The sequence below is a fragment of the Argopecten irradians genome, chromosome 16 (assembly GCF_041381155.1).
Source record: "Argopecten irradians isolate NY chromosome 16, Ai_NY, whole genome shotgun sequence".
NCBI classification, from domain to species: domain Eukaryota; kingdom Metazoa; phylum Mollusca; class Bivalvia; order Pectinida; family Pectinidae; genus Argopecten; species Argopecten irradians.
In genome coordinates, this window is record NC_091149.1 from 8,705,622 (window position 1) to 8,731,592 (window position 25,971).

At 31.6% G+C, this 25,971-nt stretch overlaps 1 protein-coding gene across 4 annotated transcripts in view; it reads left to right on the top strand.

The window, feature by feature from the left end:
• Positions 1–749: 749 nt before the first annotated feature.
• LOC138310555 (cytochrome P450 3A8-like) overlaps positions 750–25,971 on the top strand; it is a 47,113-nt gene continuing 21,891 nt past the window's right edge. Inside the window, exon 1 of one of the 4 annotated variants that reach the window (XM_069251823.1) lies at positions 750–1,008. The gene's annotated coding sequence lies outside the window, so the exon portion shown is untranslated. Of the gene's footprint in view, positions 1,009–3,725; positions 3,953–10,627; positions 10,999–25,971 lie in introns of those variants that run through there. The other 3 variants (XM_069251820.1, XM_069251822.1, XM_069251821.1) reach the window with 3 other exon arrangements.

Below are 25,971 nucleotides of genomic sequence, written 5' to 3' on the forward strand. Positions count from 1 at the left end.
TTGAAATAGCCAATAAGTATAACTTCATCTCTATCAATGAAACTATTTACACCATTTTCAAGTTCTTGGAAAATCATAGTTGTATCTGCTCCATCGCTAACAGAGCATACACGATATTCATTATTTGAGAAATAATTGGTATTTATTCATGTAAATGTATATTTAATGAACACATACAAAAGCATATACTAACGTATTATCTTTTATTAGGTGCGCATTCAGTATTTCGTTCCATATAGGGCATAGTCCCATGAACTTCTTAGGGGACGTAATTCATTATTTTATCTTGAAGTAAAATAAGAAGCACACGCTTTTTCCATGATGGTAATGGTGTAAAGTAAGTAACTTTTGTAGCTGTAGAAAAAGTCAGTGGTGAAGCATCTTATGTTGTATTTAGGTCACGTGACTGCGCAATGCTGCCTAGGTGAACAATCGTTATAAACTATTCCTCATTTTTGCAAAATATTTAAATTTAGAAATGTGTAAAGAACAAATTTGACTTCCACCTATATAAATCATTTTATAACGTGAGTTACAAATGCAAGTTTGTTTTGATTAATAACAGTTACCTCCCTTCAAGCACACAGGATATTTGTGGACAACTACACAAGTAATTTATACCTGAGCATGCGCAATCACATTGTTCAATCACGTCTTAAAAATATCAAACATTAATTAGAGCGTATTATGTTTATTTTTGGAAGATAGGTTATCGGTTCGAATGATAATGTAAACAAAGCTGATTCATGTGTGAATAATATTATATTACATGTTTATTCAAATGCTGTAAATACTAATGGCGGTACCCAAATGGGATCACTGATGCGTGAAGTGACATTGGCCTTAAGATAGAAACTTTGTATAATCTGGAAGGTTGCGTCTAGTTATCATAAGAGGTTTAAGTGCAAAGGGGTGAGGTTAAATCGTGTGATAGCGCGTTTTATGTCAACATATCGGAAGTAAAGTTTTATAGATAAGTGCCGGTTTACAAGGAATCTGCTGGTCGAGGTAGGTAAACATGTTTTTATTGTGATATCCTAACTGTTCATTTGCTCAAATGAATTCTTGGAATTTTTTTCTTTTACGTAATTTGCACAACAATCACAATAGAAAGAATGGTTTATTTCTACTTTCAATATAAATGCACAAATTATATAATTCATACACAAAACAATCCACTGAAATAAAATCAAAAATTGATCGCGAGCAACTTAAGTGCTAAAAATAACAATTTTACTGATCAAATCAAATCTTAATCAATGCACGTGGAGTCAGAATGATTTGTGTGAACCTTTATTTTAAATTTTGCTCTCCTTTACTTATATCAAACGTCTGCATGCTCTTTATTAAGTTTATTTGATAAATCGGCAATGTCCATGATGCAAATACTGTAATAACATCATCATATGTAACTACTAAGAAATTAACACTTTTAATATCATGTATCATAAATATATGCTAAGTTTTGATATCCGAAAAACACATAATAACTATATATGAATCAGGCTTGAAATACATATGCTGAGAAGCTACATATCCAGAATATGGTAAAATGTAAAAAGAAAAAAAATGTCAACACATAGGAAGTAGTTTTAATTAAGATTATGTAACAATACTATTGAAGGTTTATATATATATAAATGTATATCAATATAGTTTTAGTTTATAGTTATTCTTTGTTTTTTTGAAATGTATTTAATAATTTGCTTCATTTATATTAATCCAGATCACATTGACTTATACCATACCAGTATTTGTACTAAATATTAAATATGATGGACATCTAGGTCCAATGCGATTTAACAAATTCAATAGTTTTACCAAATGTTCCATATACACTGAAAAAAATGTTATAATCTTAAATCGTTATTAAATATAGGATTTATTCTTTTTATTAATAATAACAAATACCTCGATTTCTAGGGATGTGTTGTTTACATGTTTTATTAATAATTTAAAATGAAAAAATATTTTATCACTTTACAAATTAGTATGATTAAACTAACAACACTGGTCTACATGCAATTAGCGTTGTTTAATATCAAATTATTTAAAACAAACAGTGAAATATATTGATATGACTAAATGTGGACGGACACGTACATACTTGTACATAATTATATGTAAATATACCATCTGGTTTGGTTTGGTAACCAAACTAAGTTATTGATGTTTGGTTGTATAATATTTCAAGATTATTTTGTATCTAAATGCATAGGACATCTTTGAAATTTTATCATTTTTTATGCAACTTTGTATCAAAATTAAATAAACAATCCATGAAAAGCGTTTACTTTAAGGAAAATTCCAACATCAAAACTATATTAAGAAATTTCAGGAAAAATGATGTTAAAAATGTTACCAAATGGCGCATAGAGCCATGATGTAATAGTATACACAAGTACACGTGTACCAATATCTTAACTTATTTACACGGAAGTAAACAATATATTAAGACCACTATAACAGCCTGTACCTCAATTATGGTCAGTTACAGTCTATCGATTTGTCGAGTGTTTAGCTAGATGAATAAATATCATATTAAAGATGCTCCATCGCTGACAATTGGTAATTTTACATTATCTAAAACAGGAGCAGACGATTAAGTATATTTCTTCAGTTACAAAAGTTACTTATTTACGCCATTATCATCATTGAAATGTTTGAGCTTCTATTTTTACTTTAAGTTAAAAATATGAAAAATATTTAATTGCATCCCGAAAAAATTCCATGGCACTATATTTTATATGAAATAAAGTACTGATTGTGCATGCATCAAAGGCGAAACAAATTATTTTATATTATTTTTTGTGTTAATTCGGCACATATATACACGATTAAACACCAATTATTGTTCAAATGATGAATATCATGTCAGCTCTGTCCGCGGTGGAGCATCTTTAAGGTTTTCGCATTGAACAGCAGAATTCTAAATGAACAATAGGATTTTAAGTAAACAATGCACTTATTCAAACTATCGCATAATGTTTTGAATATCCTTTACCACACGTTGCGTACATATTGTGCGTGAATACACAATATAAACACAAGCATGATATAAATACACATATATAACCACACACATGTATAAACTATTTTCAGAAAGATAAAGAGAATGACAAATATGATCTGTGATCAAAAGATATTTTATGAAATCGTATTCTCTTATCCATTGAATAGTTTAAGGTTTTGAAAGGAGTGTTTCATATGTTAATTAGTTTTCTAAAAGTGAACGGGGTGGTACAGGTTGGACAACTATGCATAATGTCTTTCCCACTGATAGATTTAAAAAAAATCTACAAATTAAACAAACAAAGTTTTAAATTAGTATATTATTGAATGGTATTATTTTTTAATTTTCATTTTCCTTGTCTATTGCTTATAAAGCACAATAAGCTTGAATATTTTTTTGTTTATTCAGAAATATATCGTAATCTAGAAGTTTAAGAACATATTTAATTAAATCTTGTATAATGTTTTTTTCAATAATTATTTTTTTTAGATTTTTTTCACAACCAATCAAAATACATAAAACTTTGCGACAGTTTTAAATAAGGATATTATTGAATGGTGCTATTTTTGTATTTTTTTTTTCTTTGTCTGTTACTTATAAATCACAGAACTATTTATTCTGAGCAAGTCAAAAATCATGAATTATTTTTTTTCTTCAGAAATCTATTGAAATCTAGAAGTTTAAGAGCAACTTTCGTTCAATTTTGTATAATTGGTTTTCCATTAATTGAAAATTTTAAAATCACTACTTCATGAAAGATTTTAATTAGAATGATATTGAATGGTGTTATTTTTTAAATTTTCATGTTCTATAGTAAACTACCGCGCGGTATATAGGACGACGGCGGGAAACATAAGACAACCCGCGTTATGAAAATAAATATTTTATTTATTTTCATCAAATTGTTCAGAAGATGAGATGATACGTGAATTATTGACGGTAAGTTAATAGCTTTTGCGACTCTACAAAATTATCGATATCGTTTTATATTCCCTTTTTAAAAATTAATAGCCGTGTCGGAAAGGTAGTGGGCCTTTAAGCAAAACAAAATTCTGTGTGACTACCCCTTTACTGAAAATATCCATAGGTATTGTATCTGTCAACATGTTGCTTTGATTTTGTATCTCATCATCAGATGGTGGGCTATTCAAATCGCTTTTTGTCCGTGGTCCGTCGTCCGTCCTTCCGTCCGTCCGTCCGTCCCTCCCTCCGTCCGTCCGTCCGTTAACAATTCTTGTTATCGCTATTTCTCAGAAAGTACTGAAGGGATCTGTCTCACATTTCATATGTAGGTTCCCCTAGGGTCCTAGTTGTGCATATTGCATTTTGGGACCAATCGGTCAACAAAATGGCCGCCAGGCAGCCATCTTGGATTTTGATACTTAAAGTTTGTTATCGCTATTTCTCAGAAAGTACTGAAGGGATCTGTCTCACATTTCATATGTAGGTTACCCTAGTGTCCTAGTTGTGCATATTGCATTTTGGGACCAATCGGTCAACAAAATGGCCGCCAGGCAGCCATCTTGGATTTTGATACTTAAAGTTTGTTATCGCTATTTCTTAGAAAGTACTGAAGGGATCTGTCTCAAATTTCATATGTAGGTTCCCCTAAGGCCCTTGTTATGCATATTGCATTTGGGACCGATCGGTTAACAAGATGGTCACCAGGCAGCAATCTTTGATTTTGATAGATAAAGATTGTTATCGCTCTATCTCACAAAGTACTGAAGGGATCTTTCTCAAATTTCATACGTAGGTTCCCCTAGGGCACTAGTTGTGCATATTGCGTTTTTGGGTCGATCGGTCAACAAAATGGCGGTCAGGCTGCCATCTTGGATTTTGATAGTTAAAGATTGTTATCGCTATTTTTCAGAAAGTGTTGAATGAATCTGTCTCAAATTTCATATATAGGTTCCCCTAGGGCCCTAGTTGTGCATATTTCGATTTGGGACCGATCGATCAACAAGATGACCGCCATGGAGCCATCTTGGATTTTGATAGTTGAAGTTTGTTACTGCTGTTTCTCAGAAAGTACTGAAGCGATCTGTCTCAAATTTCATATGTAGTATGTTTGCAAAAGTTTGAAAAGCAGAGAAAAGATCCCTCTTTCCTTTGTTAGACATAGATCATTCTTTGGTGGGCGCCAAGATCCCTCTGGGATCTCTTGTTAAGAATAAGACTTATTCTATAGTAATGCATATGTTTTGAATTCATGTCAATGTTTTGTACGTTGTTTTTGTTTTGGCTTACCATTATCGGACGTTAGGCTATTTAAAGCGGTCCTATTTGTCAACAAGATCAGGGAAATACAAATGGAAAAAGGAAATAATACATAGAATACATATAGAAAATAACAGGCAGCCATATTGAATTTATCTTCAGTGCTAATGAAATCAATCTGATTCAAATACAAATCCTTATTATCAAGTTGGATAAGAGGATCTGAGAACATCCTATTAGGGGTCACGTCAAGATGACCTTTTGAAATGACCAATCAAATTGGCACTGCCAGAATCTTGACTGGGGACGAAATAGTTTGAAAAAGCTGTCCAAATTATTTTCGTGTATGTAGTCATCTCGCCCGAAGTGCACAACAAAACTAATTGTATATGTATACTGGGGCGAAAAGACGTTTTCAATTGATGTTGTAAGGTGTAGAAACTGCATTTGCTCTGAAACGCACGTGATATAAAGGTAATCTGGACATGACCCCTAATGGGATATTGTCAGATCCTCTATTGAACGGAGTAGTTATAAGGATATGTGATTTAATCAGATTGTAATGAAATGAAATATATTCTTTTCCTTGGACTTGCTTATTGCTTATCTTTTTCTATAATTAAAAAAGTTAATTGGAAATTTTTATGTTGACCAATATCTATCATTTTTAACGTGTCGGTTAATAAAAAAACAAAAAGAAACTGAAAAAGTAAAACCGAAACTGGTAAGTACATTTCTAGTTGGTATATTTGTATGTGGTTACTGTAAAATGAATTTTAGAATATAGAAAATAGAAGATTTAGAATATAGAAATGAGGAAAATCAGAGAAAACATGCATGGCATCATAATCTCTCTTAGGGTAAAATGCATTCGTTTAAAACGTCATCATCCTTATTTATAATCATTAACCTAAATTTCATCTTCGTCCATAGCATTATACCAATTCTGCCATTTAAAGATGCTCCACCTCCGAGAGAGAATAAACGATACTCATCATTTGAATAATAATATGTGTTTTATCATGTATATATATATGTCTTATTACACACACAAAAAAAATAATATGAAATAATTCATTTTTCTTTTGGCGCATGCGCAGTCAATACTTCATTCCATATACGGGATAGTGCCATGGATTTTTTTACGGAATTTGTTTTTCAGGGCGCATTTGATCATTTTTAATATGTTTATCTTAAACTTAGAAGCTCAAACTTTTCAATGGTATAAAGTAAGTAACTTTTGTAACTGAAGAAAAACACTGTTTTTGATAGAGAAAAATCGTATTTGCCAGTGGTAGGCCATGTTTAATATAATTATCCTTATATAATTACCATATCCCCTCAGCTATCATCTTCATCATCATCATACTCTTCAGTGTTATATATTTTATTAGATTCACAATTAAATTTTTACAATGTTCTTAAAAAACAATTTATATTCAGTTCAGTAAAATGTGTATCGGTGGTCATTACAAGAGGTGAAGCAGGAACAACAAGCCGAAACTTGATATTTATTTCAGTCAAAAATACACACAGTCAATATAAAAAGTTAAGCAGGACAACATTTTTATTCCATTAAAATAAAATTGTCATATGTTATTTAACGCCTTAAGTTACCAACACGTTGTGAAATGCTACAACATTTACAATTCATAGGTTTTCATCTTATAAATAAACAGTAGAACTTGGTTGATACGAACTCGAATAATTCGACAACCCGGCTTAATACGAAGTACTTTGCTGGTCCCGGCCGAATTCCCTCTTTATCTTTGTTTAAAGAACTCGGATAATTCGAATTCGGAAAACTCGAAGAACTCGGATAATACGAAGTAAATTTTGGGTCCGAATGACAAAAATCATACATAAAATGTTCTTATAACTCGAAATGAGATTTTTTGGACGACGAGTTCGCCGAAAATGCCGATTTTCTTTTTCATAAATGTGCTGTAGAACAGCATTTCAAAATATATATCTCGGTTTTATTTTTATAATTTTGCAACTACCATCGGCGATTGTGACATCTCTCTTGTTCACATCATTTTACGACATGGAACTAGTCTAGATATACCAAGTAAAGATATCATCATGAGAACGCGCTTAATTCGAACACTCGGATAACTCGAAGTTTTATCTCGGTCCCTTCGAGTTCGTATTATCCGAGTTCCACTGTATGCTCAAAATTCATTTTGGCAGTAATGTTAATGTATTAACGTTTGCAGTACAGTGAAATGCGTACACACAGTTACTTCAAGACTAGAAAACAAAATGTGATCTTCAATTTTATTTTACATGTTGACGTATATCAAATATATTTATATATTTATTTTACCATTTTGACTTTTTTCCATCTAAGCATATATAAGAATATTTCTACAGTGCATAAATTATGTGTTGTTACCAATGTTATTTGAATGATTTTCATAGCTAAATTCTTCAAAACTTAATTAGATTACAGAGGAATAAATAACAGGTCATATATTTAGGAAGTATTTCTTAGGAAGTAAAATTGCAAGTATATAGTTACGATAAAGAATGGAAACATTTCAGCTACAGATTGTTTATGGTTTTAGAAAAAACATATATCAAGGAAAAAGTATATTTGAAAATGTTAAAACAGGTGTTTCCATAAAAGAAATAAGTTTTCTCTTATAAGAAAAAAACAAAACACCTCACACTTTTGGTTCTCTTTAATAAATAAAAAATAGATGAATGTACATAAATATAACATTTTACACTGAAATTATGAGATTAATTTATATATTTTGAATATTTAAAAGGAAATGTTTGGAACCTTATGTTTGAAATTCTAATTCATTGAAAACGTGGAAATGATTTTGTTATTGAACAAAAAGAATATTGTGTAGACAAATTGAATATTGTTTTAACTTTATAAAATAAATAGACAAATAAAACAAAATGAATGATAAGCTACAAGTAAAATATGTTTAAATCAAATCAAAACACAAAATGATCAACGTGTCAATAAAATGAATATTTTGTTAACATACCTGGATATTTTAAGGTATTGTGATAATGTGTTCGACATATTCAATGTTATGCAAACATTCGACAACATTGAAATATAAACTGAACCTATGTTTTATATAAGTAAATCATTTTTATCCAATCACAATTTACTTGAATATGTATACAAATATAGATAGTTTCAAGAATCTTTTTGTATTTGGAATATAAATTTCGTAGAAATGTAGAAAGTTGCTAGAAAGAAATTCCGTTTGCTTCTTAAAGTATTGAGTAAATGCGCATTCAAGATTGTGTTAATAAGGACGCCTTTCCTACATACAAAGTGTTCTATTTCAATGTGCAGCAATTCGTACATTGGATACAAATTTTATACGATAAAAAATATCCTCTGGACAATTCAAATAATACAAATGTCATTTTGAGTCTCTTGATAATCCTTAGGCACAAGGAAATAAGAAGATCTTTGTAAAGTCCATCTTTTACTATTTGATATAATGCCATGGACATGTACCATATGTTACACAACGACTATTTCATTTTTTGTTGATTTATAAACTCTATCTTGAAGTCCCATTATTTAATGAATTATTTATTAATTAAAGAAGTTTGATATGTGATTTCATAACTTGTATTATCATGCATCATAAAACGTCCGGAATATGCAGATCATATATGATATATAAATGTATATATTATGTAAATGATTGAAATTAATTTAGAAAAGTGACAATGTCCATTGTTAGATATTTGAATTCATAACTTATATCATTATGCATCATGGAATGTCCAGTATATGAAGAGCATAAATTAAATAGGTATGTAAATGTTTTAATGAATTCAGCAAAGTGCCAATGTTAATTTATTTATGATGAACAAGATGATGGTATTCATAAGACCTAAACAAGAAATATTTGAAGTTAAGTAATAAGAAATGCCAGCATGTGATTAAAATTTATCATAATTTCTTTCTTGCAAATAAGCCCTCGGCAGAGAGTGGGACGACTGGTTCTCTCATTGTCAGTATAATGTGACCGAATGGGATGTGTTGCTTAGTGTCTCCGGCGACGTGCTTCAGTGAAAAAAACATATTAAAAAGACAAAAGTTCCTCTATTAAAGACACAACACGAACATACCAAAGTCTCACAACACACGCACCTCGCACTTTACACACTACACATCGCATACATTGGTGGCCGTCCTTACATGACCCTTGCTGTTAAAAGGACGTGAATAAATAATAATAATGAAAAAACACCTAAGAAACTATTCTAATGATTTCTGTTCAAAAACAAAAATAAACATTTTCAAGCTAAACTCACTTTAATTGATAAAAACCATAGGACTTGAATAAAAAAAAAACCAATACACGAACAAAGATTGTTTTATTTTTTTGGGGATTATGATACGTGGATCCCAAATAATCATGATTACTGTTACGTTACATATATTGACTAAAAACATGAAATTCGGTAGTCCGGCAAATTCGTTGTCCGAACGTTTTAGGCTGGGAATGAAGGTGTCCGGATTATCGAAGGTGCAAGGTATATTAAATAATAATGACTCTGGTGGCAATAGGGGAAGTAGTCAGAACACTCGTTATTGTGACCAATTTTGAAACGTCCTGGGGGGAAGGGGAATATACTTTATGTAATTATTGTTCCTGATCCCGAATAAACAAAAGAAATGTTTACAGTGATGATGAAGACATGTGATATTGTTCTATGTATAGTTTGGTGCAAGTTATCACAATGTAAACAATTCGGTTACGATAACATCAAGATTACATTCAACAAACAAACAAGGCACACAACTTTAATTGATATTTAAATGTTTACATAATAATAAAACTCTTTTCTTTGTTTTTACTTCATTTTTATATCGCACTCTGATTAGGTGATTAGTTTTTTAAAACATCTTTGCAAAAAATTGAGAATGGAGCAAAAACCATACCCGTTACAGTAGATACAGTATCATTGTATATTGATTTAAAATATGATCCAATGTAAATCAACGGAATCGAATATTAAAACTATTTTATTTTAAAGTAGTTTAAAGAAATAATTAAAAGCAAATGAAATTAAATCCCTACATGATTAAAGAAAATAGAGACAGCGATTTTCAATTACAGATGTTCAATATCCTTTACGTCTTTAATTTTCGGTCTATTATATATATCAACAAATTCGTTTATAATAGATCGTATTCCTGGTCTACTTAACTTAACGTATATCCTTACATTACAAAAAGGCGAAATTAGGCCAAGTTATACTATAATTGGTATATACTTTGCCGTATATATCATTTACAGAAATATCTGGACTACTTTATAAATTATTTCTTTTATTTACGGCTGAATTGTAATTCATATTTCTCAAATATGAACACGGTATTGTATATCAGATGAGGTACCATGGAACAAACATAGGTAGTATATCTATATAAACTCATATCATGACATTCTCTGAGGCAAACGACATTTTTTTCTGATTTAGCACTTCGAATCAATTACGTTATACCAACTGTATAATTGTAAAAATGTGAAAGTATCCGGGGGTCACTGTTATGCTGAAGAAGTGAGAGTGTTTCGCGAATAACTGTCATGTTAAAGAAGTGAGGTGAGAGTTAGCGGGACTAACTGTGATATTATACTGACAGTACAACTGTGAAACGTTTCAAATGTAACAGTACAATTTGGTTATACAAGGATTTATGAATAATAGTCACTGTATCTCTAACGAAACAACAAGGCGGCAGAATTTGAGCGGGAACAAATACTAAGGTTGGTAAGATATTTACCTTGATTTATTATTGATATTGCCATTATTTTGAAATTGTCAAAGAATAGTTATGATAAAATTTGTTCATTGATGAAAATGTTTCACTTATGAGACTAATCACTTATAATTTCAAATGATCAAATAATCATTTTAAACACCGTAAGAAAATGTTAAAGGGACATGAGTAAAATATATATTTAAGACGTGTCAGATACCTTACTAAGTAATACATATCAGTTATGTTGCAAATGTGTCAAAGTAAATAATTATAATGGAAATTCCATCTTTCTGTATTTTGAACCGGCCCGGTCGAATTGGGTGCTGTGAACACAAACGAATTCCGATAAACAGAGTACGTAAGAGTCAGTAACGTACGCTATTGGGAAAGTAGGTAAATATGAATGGATCGCTGTCCCACTTTATACTTGCGTGATGTACATATGTGCAATAAGTCAAGAACCTCCCTTCGCGGTGCCCCGTCGAATGAAAAGTCTCGTTTGACTTTTGACTTATCGTTCTAACGCTAAATACACATTGTTTTATAACAAATATTAACAGATATGGCTTAAACTTCATTTGTCAACCATCGTGAATAAGAAAATAATCTTAAAATGTGGAAAACTAATATTCCTTGTCATGTCAGTAAATTTGTTGTTCATTATAACCTCGCTGTCGGCCAGCTTTCGTTTTGTGTTACAAAAATAGAATATGACGTTCTATTTTTATCATTTTTGTGATAGGTTCTCCCCACGTTTTCCTGTCGTTTTAGATAAGCAATCATTGTAATAAAATATTCAATAAACATCTGAAAACCATATCTAAGCATATAGAACAACTTATTTAAGGTTCATGTCCCTTTAAAAGAGCATACCGAAGAAAATTAAGAGAAAAAAAAACTTTTATAAAAGGATATATGTTTGTATTTCAATTGATATGTTTTTGGTAAAATGTTATATCATGGAACATATTATTTTTATACCAGAAAACGCGGCAACGAATTTAGAATACACATAATTAGCGTTTACTTATGGGAAGGGCATTACCCTATTTGTACATTAGGGAAGCCAAAATGTTCCTGATATGCATTGATAGATTAGGATGCTAATAAATTTAGTACTAAGGATATTAACCTTGTATTGAATAGGTTTATCAGAAATTACCTTGTTTACTTTACCATCAATACTATACTCTGCAACTTTCATAACTTATATAACAAATTTACATACTTAATTACGTGGTTAGAAAACAAATATTAAGTGCATTATGATAGTTTAAAGATAGCCCTTTGAATATTTGGGTTGACATTAAGTGATATTAGAATGATTCTCACTCAGTTCCATAGAAAATTTGAATGCACCTTCTAATTTCTCAAACTGACTAATTAGAGACACATTATTTCCACACTTGACGGGGACGAGATACTGTGCATAACTATTAGAATAAGTTTGTAGTCTTTTTGCACATCAGAGCATGTAGCTATATAGTTGTGAAGTATGTTCTGAAGAACTGGTGTTTTCAGTAGATGTAGCTAGGTGGAGACAAGGCATTTGAATTGTATAATAAGCAGTATAAAGTTCACCAACATGTGATCCCTACTGGGTACATGTAGCTGTCATATCATCTAAGAAACCAATGGGATTAAGTATATGATCTTTCTTTAATAAACATATTTAACTTTCTTGTAATCAGAAATGGTGTGTATAATGTATGATGTATACATTAATATTAATATTATTCAGTTGCTCAAAGTATTATTTATTGAAATATGTATGCGTTTTTCAAACATAAAACAATAATATAAATCAAAATAAAGATTAAAGTTAAATTGCAAGTTACTTTATAGATTACATATTAAGGCGAAACATATGTTATACATTCCAGGAAAAAAATTAAATTTACAGAGAACGAAAATTGAACGCACATTTGAACATTTGAATTGAAAAATTGTTACCACACATACGCGGTTACCCATATCTAATGTATGCAAATTTGTCGAAATCTCTTAATGTACGATTGCATTCATTTGCATATTTTTATAATGAAATATTCTTGTTTTGGGGAAAAATAAACAACAATATATAATTCTACATTTGAATATCATTTATTACTTCTATGGACATTGAAATTACTATTGCAAAGGTGTGACACATTTAGAAAAAGCTGTTAGACAGACATTGTTTTTACGTTTTGATTTTGATTTAAATATATTTTTATTGTTCAACATAACAACAGGGATAAGGCACAAGTTATCTCAACTTATAAATGCCTTCTCCCAGAATTACATTGTATATACAATAATATAAATAATTTAAATAATATACGCTTTTTGTAAAGGTGTAAAAATGAAATAAGCCAGATGTGTGTTCTCTTGTACCTGGTGAGTTATTTTAGGAGCAATACTATGCCATTGTGGTACTTCTGCGACAATTATGAATAACCCAGGCAAGGTGTATTTTATCATCAATAACAACGGTTTTGGAAATCATCAATGTAACTACCTTCATGTATTGTTTTTATAGTTATAAGTTGATACGTTTTCTTTGAAACCTCTAGTGTCATCTAAAATCATAGTACACAGATTTCTGTTTACTTGACCTGTGTGGAGTTTGTCTTTAAAAAAGAGAGTGTCAATGACTCAAAGCTGTATTTCAGCATTTCAAATATTTCTCAAACTAAATTATGATTACCTGAACATTAAGTTATTAAATACTCATATGGTATTAATTGTTTGATATATGTTTCGGGGAAAACCCGTGTCTAAAACAAACAAAATACAACCGAATTGGTCGTGAAAACGAGGTTTGTAACCTAGTTTGATTATCAAAGTTGCAATGTTTAGTTGATATTCCTATACGATGTTATACTCTCTGAAACATCCAGTTCAATCATCCTTGAACTAGTATGCATTTACGGGGACTATCATGTATTATGGCTTCTTTCACTATTGACTGATAATGATGTACAATGATGGAAATCAAAAACCAAACATTTGATATTTCATAATTACGAATACAGATGAATGAAACAGTTTAAATGGCATTACAGCTCCATTACACACGGAATAGTTTTTGTAGCTTAGTCTACTTTCACAATGATAATACAAGTTTAATTGATCATTTAATTGTGTATTTATTGATCGGTGTTAACACTCCAAGAGACTGAAGGGTCACGGCCATATCGTGAACCGTAACGGATTTTTAACCGACACCGGCATACAACCTGGTTGATTTTTTGCGTTGTATTAGGTCTGGACTCATTAAAGTACATACTCTTCAATCTCACAGAGAAAAAAAAACCCAACCATATCAACAGTTGAATATTATCAATGACTCTATTTCATTAAGTTAATATCATACCCACTAATGTTGCTTCTGCTGGCTTCGTTTTTTGACTCTAGGCTACGAATACTACTCCGACAGAATTTCTCTTGAACATATTTTTAATTTCTAATGTTTTATTATGTCAATAACAAAAACTCTAGGAAGTGAAAGCTTATAATATATTCGTTTATAAAAATTGATATATTGTATAAGTATCATACCACAGACATTTGTATATGTGTGTTTTTAATAATTTTAATTAAGCATTGATGTCACTATTTTTTATTTTATCGGGGTATGAAAAAAATGTTTGCAAACTATTCTCACAAAAGTTTGCAAACAATTTTTTGCATACCCCGATAAAATTAAAAAATAGTGACATCAATACTTATAATTAATTTTATACTCTATTTGATAAAATGAAGTATGTTTAAATGGAACATTATAGTGGTTTTTCAAGTGATTCTTTTTTTTCCGAATCAATACGCAACGCCAATGTCTCTATTGTGACGTCTCGATAACGTTGGGGTTTCGCGCCATTCTTGATTTTTTTTCATAGTGGTATGCAAAAAAAAATTGGCCAATCAGAAAGCCAGATTTGGTATGAAAACAAAGAAAAAATAATTATTCATCTTTGATGCTTTATTTCACAACCAATAACACACAGAACGTTTAACATAATAAATACAAATGTAAAGGTGCTACAGTCGAACAAAATGTCATACATAATTTTAATAATGATAAATAATTTACGCAATGTATATAACTGTCGTCATATTTAAATCATTAATTAATATAAGGAGTTTAAAGTTAAAACATTCCTAGTTACTCAAGCTGTTTTGAAATATTGCTTTAACAGATATTTCTGCCCATTTGATATGTATTTAAGTCTATTGTGATATTAGTTCATATTTTTCAATGCTTGGGTGTCTAATGTTTTATGAGAAAAGCCCATATTGCTCTGTTAATCATATCCCAAAAATGTTAAGTATTTGGTTATTTCGGTATTTAAGTTTTATGAAAAAAAGGAAATTGAAAATAATAAACAGTCAGTGGCCATACTACTGTACGCAAGTAAAATTTTCCTTTAAATTATTAGTAATTTTATATTTTTTAATTGTTTTCCTAAAGTCATATTGCTTTCAATAGTAACACGATTTTATGTACTGCCTAACATTTTTTGCGTACTCTATTTTATTAAATCGTATATTATTTTATGTGCCATATTTATTGAGAAATCGATTTTAGTAGTAGACATGTAATTTTGACACCATTTTACTATATAGACAAAGAAGGATTTTTACGTTGTTTTTGCAATTGATTTCTGGGCATGGAATGTAAAATGTTTAAGAGTATATAGTAAAAAATCACCTGCGTACTGAATTATGACCTCTGACCGACATATTAGAAGCGAACAACATCAAGTAATATTGACTTTGAAAACCTCTTCTTATTTCTGCTGTCTTTTTCGAAATATTCCCTTAGGTAGACTGACTAAAATAAGTATTTATAATTACAAACTTAGATATTCCCCTTTGAGTTGATTATAATGTGTTCATGTTTCAAAGGTAACCTTTGATTCAAACATGGTAAATAAATACTGTTTCATGCAGTAAAATATTATACATCGATAAGGAACCTGTGATTTTACCAGCCTCAGTCGATTCTATTTTTCCAGTTTACAATATTGTCAAATAATCTTTTATTTATCATTCAACAAAATATAACGAAAAATAAAACATCTATGGGAAAAAATTATGTTGATGAAGAACGTCAACCGTTGAACCTTATCACAAATAAAAATAACGTATACATCTTACTTACTCAACGGGATTTTATAACTTGTTTTGGACACCGAAGTCCAGTGCAAAAAGTTCACAAACACGTTATAGACCACTGTCATTGACCCTGCCAAAGGTCAATGGCACTGTAACTTATCCATTCAGTAGCGTTTAAACCTCCATTTTAACTTCCGTGCTTGAAGCATGTTACGGTTTCTGGACAGATTTTACACGGTTATACTTTGACCTAATTTTGTACTCGCCGTGTCAAGTCTATGAATTATTCATAAACCACATAACAGATGCTGATTGGTTGGTAAAGAAAATCACCAGACAATGTGTTGAGTGGATCCTTGTAAACATACGTATATAGGATACAAATTACTTGAAGTAGTAAGTATGGGTCAAAGAAGTAATGAAACAAGGGGGACAAAATAATTTCGAATTTTCGAGGCGATCTGACCCTTAGCCAAGACACAAAAAGAACAAATAAAATCCTTTCAAACTCTTATTTGTACTTGTAATATCTCAATATTAGGTAATATATAATATCTCAATATTAGGTAATATATAGGACACATATAACTTTGTGTGTATTTTGTTCATATCATTATCATGTATACATTTATGAATATATAGATCCATTAAACAATACTAACACAATTCGACTTAACGAATTTCTCAATACCTTACTTATCACCTGATATTTCTACCATACAATGAAAGAAAAGTATAGTATTTCGTATAAAAAACTGCCCAAACTTACAGATCTATTACACACGGAAGATTGGTTTTTGTAACTCAGTCTACTTTCATATTGTCAACATAAGCTGAAATGATCATTCACTCAACTTCACTACATATAGAAAATTGTTTTTGTAACTCAGTCTACTTTCATATTGTCAACATAAGCTGAAATGATCATTCACTCAACTTCACTACATATAGAAAATTCTTTTTTGTAACTTAGTCTACTTTTATATTGACAACACAAGCTGTAATGGTCATTCATTCAACTTTACTACACATTGAAAATTGTTTTTGTAACTTAGTCTACTTTCACATTGACAACACGAACTGATCACTCCTTCGTGCATTAACTGTATGTGCACACACAAAAATACAGACGTGATCGAAAGTTTATGTAATTCGTAGGAAAATGGAACCTTGGCGTAAAACGATAATGTTTGAACGGCCTTTGAAAGACATGTAGAGATTGGGTTGGTTGAACCTTAACAGCCACACACAACTCGTAGAAAGACGGTCGATAACGCCTTACTTTGTTACAGAGCATCACGTTTTCTATCTTGTTATCTTAAATGTCAAGGCCACCTAACAGAATTGTAACAAACACGTGTTTCTGACTTCGCCTTTGCTTATTTTAATATGTTCTGAAGCGTAAAAGGTCAAATGTCAACCGGCAGTGAGGCGACAGTGTTAGCCACGTGCACGCCTCCATTACGAAGTACATGCCATAGAACAGTTTTAGTAATTATAATAAGTAGGAACGTACGTTAGATGGCCACGAGGAAAAAGAAATTAATTTTAGTTTTAGTTTATTTTTAGCCCACCATCATCAGATGGTGGGCTATTCAAATCGCTTTTCGTCCGTGGTCGTGTCCGTCCTTCCGTCCGTCCTTCCTTCCCTCCGTTAACAATTCTTGTTACCGCTATTTCTCAGAAAGTACTGAAGGGATCTTTCTCAAATTTCACATGTAGGTTTCTCTAGGGGTCTAGTTGTTCATATTGTATTTTGAGACCAATCAGTCAACAATATGGACGACAGAGCCGCTCTCATTAATTTTGATAGTTAAAGTTCGTTACCCCTATTTCTTAGAAAGTAATGAAGGGATTTTTCTCAAATTTCACATATAGGTTCCCCTAGGGGTTTAGTTGTGCATATTGCATTTTGGGACCAATAGGTCAACAAGATTGCCGACAGAGCCGCTATCTTGTGAATTTTGACAATTGAAGTTTGTTACTGTTATTTTTCAAAAAAGTACTGAAGGGATCTGTGTCAAATTGCATGTGCAGCATTTTGAGACCAACCGGTCAACAAGATAGCCGACAGGCCGCCATTTTGGATTTTGATAGTTAAAGTTTGTTACCCCTACTTCTCAGAAAGTGCTGAAGGGATTCTTCTCAAATTTCACATGTAGGTTTTCCTAGTATTCTTGTTATGCATATTGAATTTTGGTACCGATCGATGAAAAGATGGCCGACAGGACGGCATAATGGATTTTGACAATTAAAGTTTGTTACCGCTATTTCTCAGAAAGTACTGAAGGGATCTGTGTCAAATTGCATGTGCAGGTTTCCCTAGCAGTCTAGTTGTGCATATCGCAGTTTCAGACCAATCTGAATCTAAAAGGATTCTTCTCAAATGTCACATGTAGGTTTCCCTAGGGCCCTAGTTGTGCATATTGCATTTTGGTACTCATCGATCAACATTATGGCCGACAGGCCGCCATCTTTGATTTTGACAATTGAAGTTTGTTACCGCTATTTCTCAAAAAGTACTGAATGGAGTTGTCTCTAATTTCATGTGCAGGTTCCCTTAGGTCCCTGGTTATGCATATTGCATTTTGGTATCGGTCGATGAACAAGATGGCCGACAAGCTGCCATCTTGGATTTGGATAGTTGAAGCTAGTTACCACTATTTCTCAGAAAGTACTGAAGTGATATGTCTCATATTTGATATGTAAGTTCCACTAGGACTTAGTTGTGCATATTGCATTTTCGGACTGATCGTCTAAAAAATGGCCGACAGGTAGCCATCATGGATTTTGATAATTGAACTTTGTTACTGTTATGTATCTCAGAAAGTACTCAAAGGATCTTTCACAAATTTCATATGTAGTAATATGTAGTGAGAGTTTGAAAAGCAGAGAAAAGATCCCTCTTTCGTTTGTCAGACATAGATCATTCTTTGGTGGGATCTCTCGTTTCCAATGTTGTGATTTGATTTTATTGACAAAAATGAACCTATAAAACAAACAGTAATTACCGATCGATGTTCACCGACCGTGTGGCATGTGCATTTTCATTTATTTGTGAACACCTTCTATCGAACAACAGATAGACCATTTCGAATATTCTGATTTTTATATGGATATTATCAGTACAATGAAAAATATTCTAATTACAGTGGTACTGTAGTAGCCTTAGTGTTATTGCCGTTATATGTATGATTGGGTCGTCCAGTGTAACCGGTCTTCTCATATTCCGAGTAGGTATTTGTTATGTCATGTGGCATTAGTGGACCAGTTAACATACAACACTGAACACCGCGTATATCGCCATTACGTGTGTAATCAGAAGAGAACCATGCGGTCCCTACGTCATCAATACATGGGTACATGCTTACAAATAGTATAGTCTGCTTCAGATAAGCGTTATAGTCCGTTTCGTAACAATGCCTTACATTAGAGTATCCATCGTGACGTCATTATTTTGTGAGCAAAACTCACGTCGGTTGCTCTTAAAAGTTTGATGTGAAGCTAGCAAACATATAAAATATACCCAAGAGGGCATATAACTGTGTGATATACAAAACGAGTATACAGACACGATTTGTTATGACTTTCTTTGCCTGCAGGTATAGCGCAAAAATTGTATCTACTGCCTGATCAAGTTAGCATCTTATACTTCTTTCTTTCTGACTTACTTTTTCTTACTAACGTCTCTCTTGACACCACAATTTTGGCCTTTTGTTGAGGGCTCCTAGCCGAGACACACCAAAGTCTATAAAAGTGGTAGTTTCTGATCCTGCTTAGCGCTCAGCATTAGTTGATTGGAGCGACTGGTTCGCCCGTTGTCAGTATATTGTGACAAGGTGGGGTGTGTTGCATGGTGTCGGCATGCTTCAGTGATATAGCACTATAAAAAGGGCAACAGTTCCACAATACAAGAAGACACAGCAGGAACATACGGCAGTCTCCCAAAATGCACGCCTCGTACTTCATACACCCATGTATGGGAGGCGGTCCTGATGTTCATTCAATTAAACTAACAAACAAACAGTTATGACGTTCTAGATGGGACAAGAATGGTTATGTATTTTAATGTAATTAGAACCACATATCTAAATCACTCTTATTAATAGCGTAGTATTTATAAGATAATATAACGATTGCGTTAAAGGGGGTAGGAATGCAATTAGATACAGACATATTCATTGTAGCGATTACACTATTTTGAACGCAACTTCTCTCCGATTGACCATATAGGGACATAGATAGATATAAAGAATTAAACCAGACAAATTTTGCTGTATCATATATGTAAAGAGTGGATCGTTGATGTTAATTAATTGGTTTCTTACGACAGAAATTAACATTGTTAAATTCTAAAGTTACTACTGGTAATCCGGGCCATAGGCCTATCGTAACTGAAAAAAAAAAAGATCTAAACACCGTGAATCATTACGGTTCATAATATGGCCGGGATTCTTCAATCTATTGAAGTGTTAACACTTTTATCTATTGTCATTGCGAAAGTAGACTAAAATCTTTCATGTGTACTAGACATTTAATTTAGACATTGACATTTAAGTAAAGTTCAGTCAGCTTTAGTAGTACGACATACAGATGTATCGAATGTTTTGGGAATTGTTCCCCACTATATGATAGCATTGTTAGTTGACAGTGAATCCAAAGTGGAATCAGTTATTGATAAATTAGTTTTTCATATTTTATGGATATTGAAAGCCATTTAACAATCTTAATTATATCGGTTCAATTCGATGCCTGTTTAAGATAGTTAAGATATCATATGAAATCCTAAACATAGTCTTTATAAGATTTTATAATTTTTTTTTTACATTTTCGTATGATTTTGAACTGATTTTCTCAAACATTGTTGGAATCCTCTAACGTTCATTCAGTACATTTTTTTTGCATGTAAATATAATGATTCGTTTATTTTTACAGAAAACAATGATAAAACAATTAATAAAAAATGCAATTATTTTCTAAAACAAACGGATTTAATAGGGAAGACTTATATAAATTAATATTTAGGATTGTATCTGTAAATGTAAAATAGTTTCACGGATAACTGGATTGGGTGTTCCAGAAAGTGAAACGTCGTTTATCAAACAAACATGTTATGTTTACGATCACAATTAATAATAATATATTGGATATGATATTACAGACACGTTATTTTTATGATAACATATTAGTCGATTAACGTATGAGATACTATAGCTTAGCACTCACTATTTTTGTAGTATGTTGCTGATTCTTGCATCAATATCTATAAAATTAGTGTTTATGTTAATTTAGTACGTAAACAACAATTTCCATCATACAAGACACAACACCAATATACCGCAGTCTCTCAAAACACACACCCGCACTTCATACAAGCAACACACCGCATACATGGGAGGCCGTCCTTATATGACACTGGCGGTTAATAGGACGTTAATGTAATCAAATATCGAATTGTCAGCGGTGGAGTATCTTTGAGTGATTCGCTTAAATTAAGATTTTTTCTGCTCTTGTTTTTTTTAATGTGAAAACATACTATTTGTCAACGCTGGAGTACTTTTAAATTGAAATCGGTTATATTAAAATACAGGTTAATGTGAAATGAACAATGATACCTGTTCACACATATCCATTGTCTTAATTCTTGGTTAGATTGAAATCTGGATAATTTGAAGATATTTTCCTTTTCCTGAGGTCTTCAATATACCCAGGTTCCAGTGTATAATTATTTAAATCCATACATTTTAAAATTTCACTTAAAATTACCCCCATATAGATGAGGAAACTATGTCCAAGTTTAAAGCAAAGTGAATCTTGACAATAATATCACACACCACTGAATTACTGACGAAAAATAGACGAATGAGTGAAACGTCTTTTGTGACGTTGCAAACACGTTAATTGTTTGAAATTCAATGTGGTCAGTCATATTATCTATTGGTATGACAGACGTACTGGTTTTAATTCTAAAATTCTATATATTATAATAGGAATAGGCAACCGCATATGAATGACCATTATATAAAATCATGTATTGTATATGTAGGCTTCTTAAAGCTCTGTAAGTATCAGAATCCTACCTTTGAGTATACTCGTGTTTGTTTACATGAACCTAGAGTTTGAAATAAATTTTACATTCACAAACAGCAGACCACCTAATAACACATGCTATTAAACTCCCGTTTCAAAATATGATGAAACAATGCTGCAATTCAATAGGAAGTTGCAGTATACACGCATTCAGATAGATTAGGTGGTTCATAAAAAATAACCATACACGTGTTCGTAACAATTTCTGTCTATGACCTTGACATTCTAGATTACATGATATCACATATATGCTGTTTTGTAACATGGTATGTTATTGTAAACATATAATTAATGCGGGTTTTAAAGATTCTCAAACTGCATTTGCATATTCTGTTTTGTTGTTGAACATAACACATTTAGGCATATATTTCTTAACCCTAACTTTAAAGACATATTTACCTTCTGTTCAAGCAAGACTGAAAATAAATTGCATTTGTTAATGACATAATATAATTTAATTTGAACAGATAATTTAATAAGGACACAGAATCATTTACAAAATCGAATATAATGTATTTAGGAAGATGATTTTCTGAATACAGATTATCGAAATACATGTATGCTCCACGGCCGATAGAGCATAGACAATACCCATCATTTGAACAATAACTGTTGTATAATCGTGTTTATATGTGTCAAATTAGCACAGACATTTGAAATAATTTATTTTGCTTTTGGTGCATGCACACTCAGTACTGATTTCCATATATGGGATAGTACCATGGATTATTTTTCGGGACGCAATAAATTATTTTTGATATATTTTTTATATTTTGTATATTAGATGCTCAAAATTTTCAATGGTGGTAATGGTGTAAAGTAAAAAACAACTTTTGTAACTGGAAAAAGCGTTTTTGTCAGCTCCTGTTTTTGATACAGAAAAAACACCATTTGTCGGCGGTGGGCCATCTTTTAGAATCTTCATAAAACCTTAATTTACACTTTCTAAACTGTGAACCATTTGCGATGATAGTAAATTAAGCCTTTATGTTATATATCCATAATTAGTCGGTCGGTTTCGTAAACCATCCAGAATTATAAATGTAACCGGCTGGTCACAATAATGGTTCAAAGGGATGAACTTAAAACACCCAGTGATGTATGTCAAAAAAAAATAAATAAAAAAATAAACTGTCTCAGATATCCAGAGCGTACGTAAAGATATCCTTTTCAAACTCGAAGTGTTAAACTTTGTATAATCTGACCGTCGACCCCCGGCTATAATAGGGTCAACGGCAGTGGCTGTGAACTTTTTGCACTAGACACGGTGTTCAAACAAATCATAAAAGCATGTCGAGTAAATAAAATATACACGTTACTTTTAAATATAATCAGGTGAAACGGTTGTCGTTCTTCATTAATAACAAAAACCTTTTTTTTTAAATATATTTTAATTTTCCTTATCATAGTGTTCAATAGTGAAGTTACAAACTATCTATGCAACCAGTTTCTCCGGCCATCGACCTTACATGTAGTTAATAATATGGTCAATGACGGTGGTCTTGCTACGTGTGAACCATGGCTGTGAACTTGTTATACTGTAGTACATACAATGTACTTCAATATACATTTATTTTATTTTGGCTATATTTTTGTTCAAAAAATAATAATAATAAAAGTAATTGAAAAAAAAACCATCGTACAACCAACTTTCTCCGGCCGATGACCCCCGGCTTCAATAGGGTCATCAGCAGTAGCCTCGTCATAACATGGCTGTGACCTTTCTGTACTGGACGTCGGTGTCAAAAACAGGTTAACAAAATGTGTACGTTATTTTCTATTTTTGATGACGATTATCCTAGATTACCAGGTGTGTTAAGATTTTAAAATGACACCTATAGCTACTTATATGTATATTTTTGACGTGACAAATGCTTGTAATTAAAAACCTCCATATAAGTGTATGAATGCAGACATTTTTTTTTCGTCCGTAAGGAAAAATACATTTTTATAAAACATTGAATATCAACATATAGGCAAAAGTAAAGAATACTTTATTACTCAATATTTACACAGAAACATATACACTTAAATATTAGAAACTCCTTCTTTGTCTTTGTTGACAGGCACAGGGACCTCTGGTTTTTAGGCATTTCATCTTGGCTAACTTCTTTTAAGTGTTTTCTTTTAAATATGATATTTCTGCATCAATACATAGCTTAAACATTATATCATGGTTTGAAATGACAAATTGTCCCGATTAATATGATTTAATATGATTTTTGGAAGCATGAAAATGACCAATTTCACCTGGGTTTTTTTTTCTAAAATCATACATTCATAACCGACAGTGCTTTTTGGTTTATTAGTATTGAGTTAATCTTTTTTCTTTCTAAAATCGTATTCAAAACATCTGAAAATTACTGAAGTTTTGTAATATGTCAAAGCTATTATCATGTATTTAACACTGTAAGACTACATCTAAAAAACCTAGGCACATACAGAGGTATATCTGTCGGTCGTAAAAGTGGCGAAGTTGCCAATCTCTCTAATATATGTTTCTGGTTTGACATGGAGTTTAAAATGTTACCGAATTAGATACACTAACCTGTATCCGGCCATCGACCTGTTCATAAAAGGGTCAATGTACTGGGCTATAACGTACTTGTTAACTTTTTGCACTGGACGTCGATGTCCAGACTAGTAATAAAGCACGTTGAGTAAATTAAGTGTACACTTTCCTTTTAATTGCGCAACAGTTGTCGTTCTTGATTAATAAAAAATACTGGGTTTTTTCATTTTTTTCGCTAAAGTTTTGTTAAATAAAAAATAAAATTAAAAAAATATTTTACATCTACTTTTCTCCGGCCGTCGACCTTCTTGAAATTAAAGGGTCAATGGAAGTGGGGGTCTCAGTACATGTATACTGTAACTGTGAACTTTTTGTACTGGACGTCGGTGTCACAACAAAGCATATCAAGTAAATAACATGTTTACATTATTTTCATTTGTGATAAGATGCAACGGTTGTCGTTCTTAATCAATAAGAAATACAACTACTTTTTTATTTATATTTTTTCCAATAAATTTCAGAATTCGTTTTAATGTTCTCAAGTAATGGATACAGATGATACACTGATTGTGAAGCATTATCCGACCATCGACCTTCATTTATGTAATAGGGTCAATAACAGTAGCCTCAGTATACCATGACTGTGAACATTTTACACTGAGACGTCTGTGTATAAAACAAATTTTATGATACCACACAGGCGAATTAGTATTTTTCTTCAGTTATAAAGGTTACTTACTATACACCATTAATACAACTGAAAAATTTGAGCTTCTTATTTTACTTTGATATAGAAATATTAAAAATAATGAATTGCGTCCCGAAAAAAAAATCCATAGCACTATGCCCTAGATGTAATTAAGTACTTTTTGCGCTTGCACCAAAAGCAAAAGAAATTATTCTATTTTTGTTTTGGTGTTAATGAGGCACAAAATAAGCGATTACATATCACTTATCGTTCAAATGTTGAGTATCGTTTCCACTCTGTCGGCGGTGGAGCATCTGAAAAAAATATTTTGTGTTTCGTTAAAATATTTTTCAATAATAAATAATGTTGATAAATATGACACACTGCGCTCTCTCCGGCCATTAACTACTCGACATATTGACGTTTTGAACAACCTTTTTATTCATTTTTCCCAATACATTTTATTTTTCGTTATAATTTTCTCAAATAATGAATACAGATGATGTACTATAGATAAGATCAGTACATCAGATATATGATCTCCTCTGTCGGCGGTTGAACATCTTAAAATATTTATTTTTCATTAT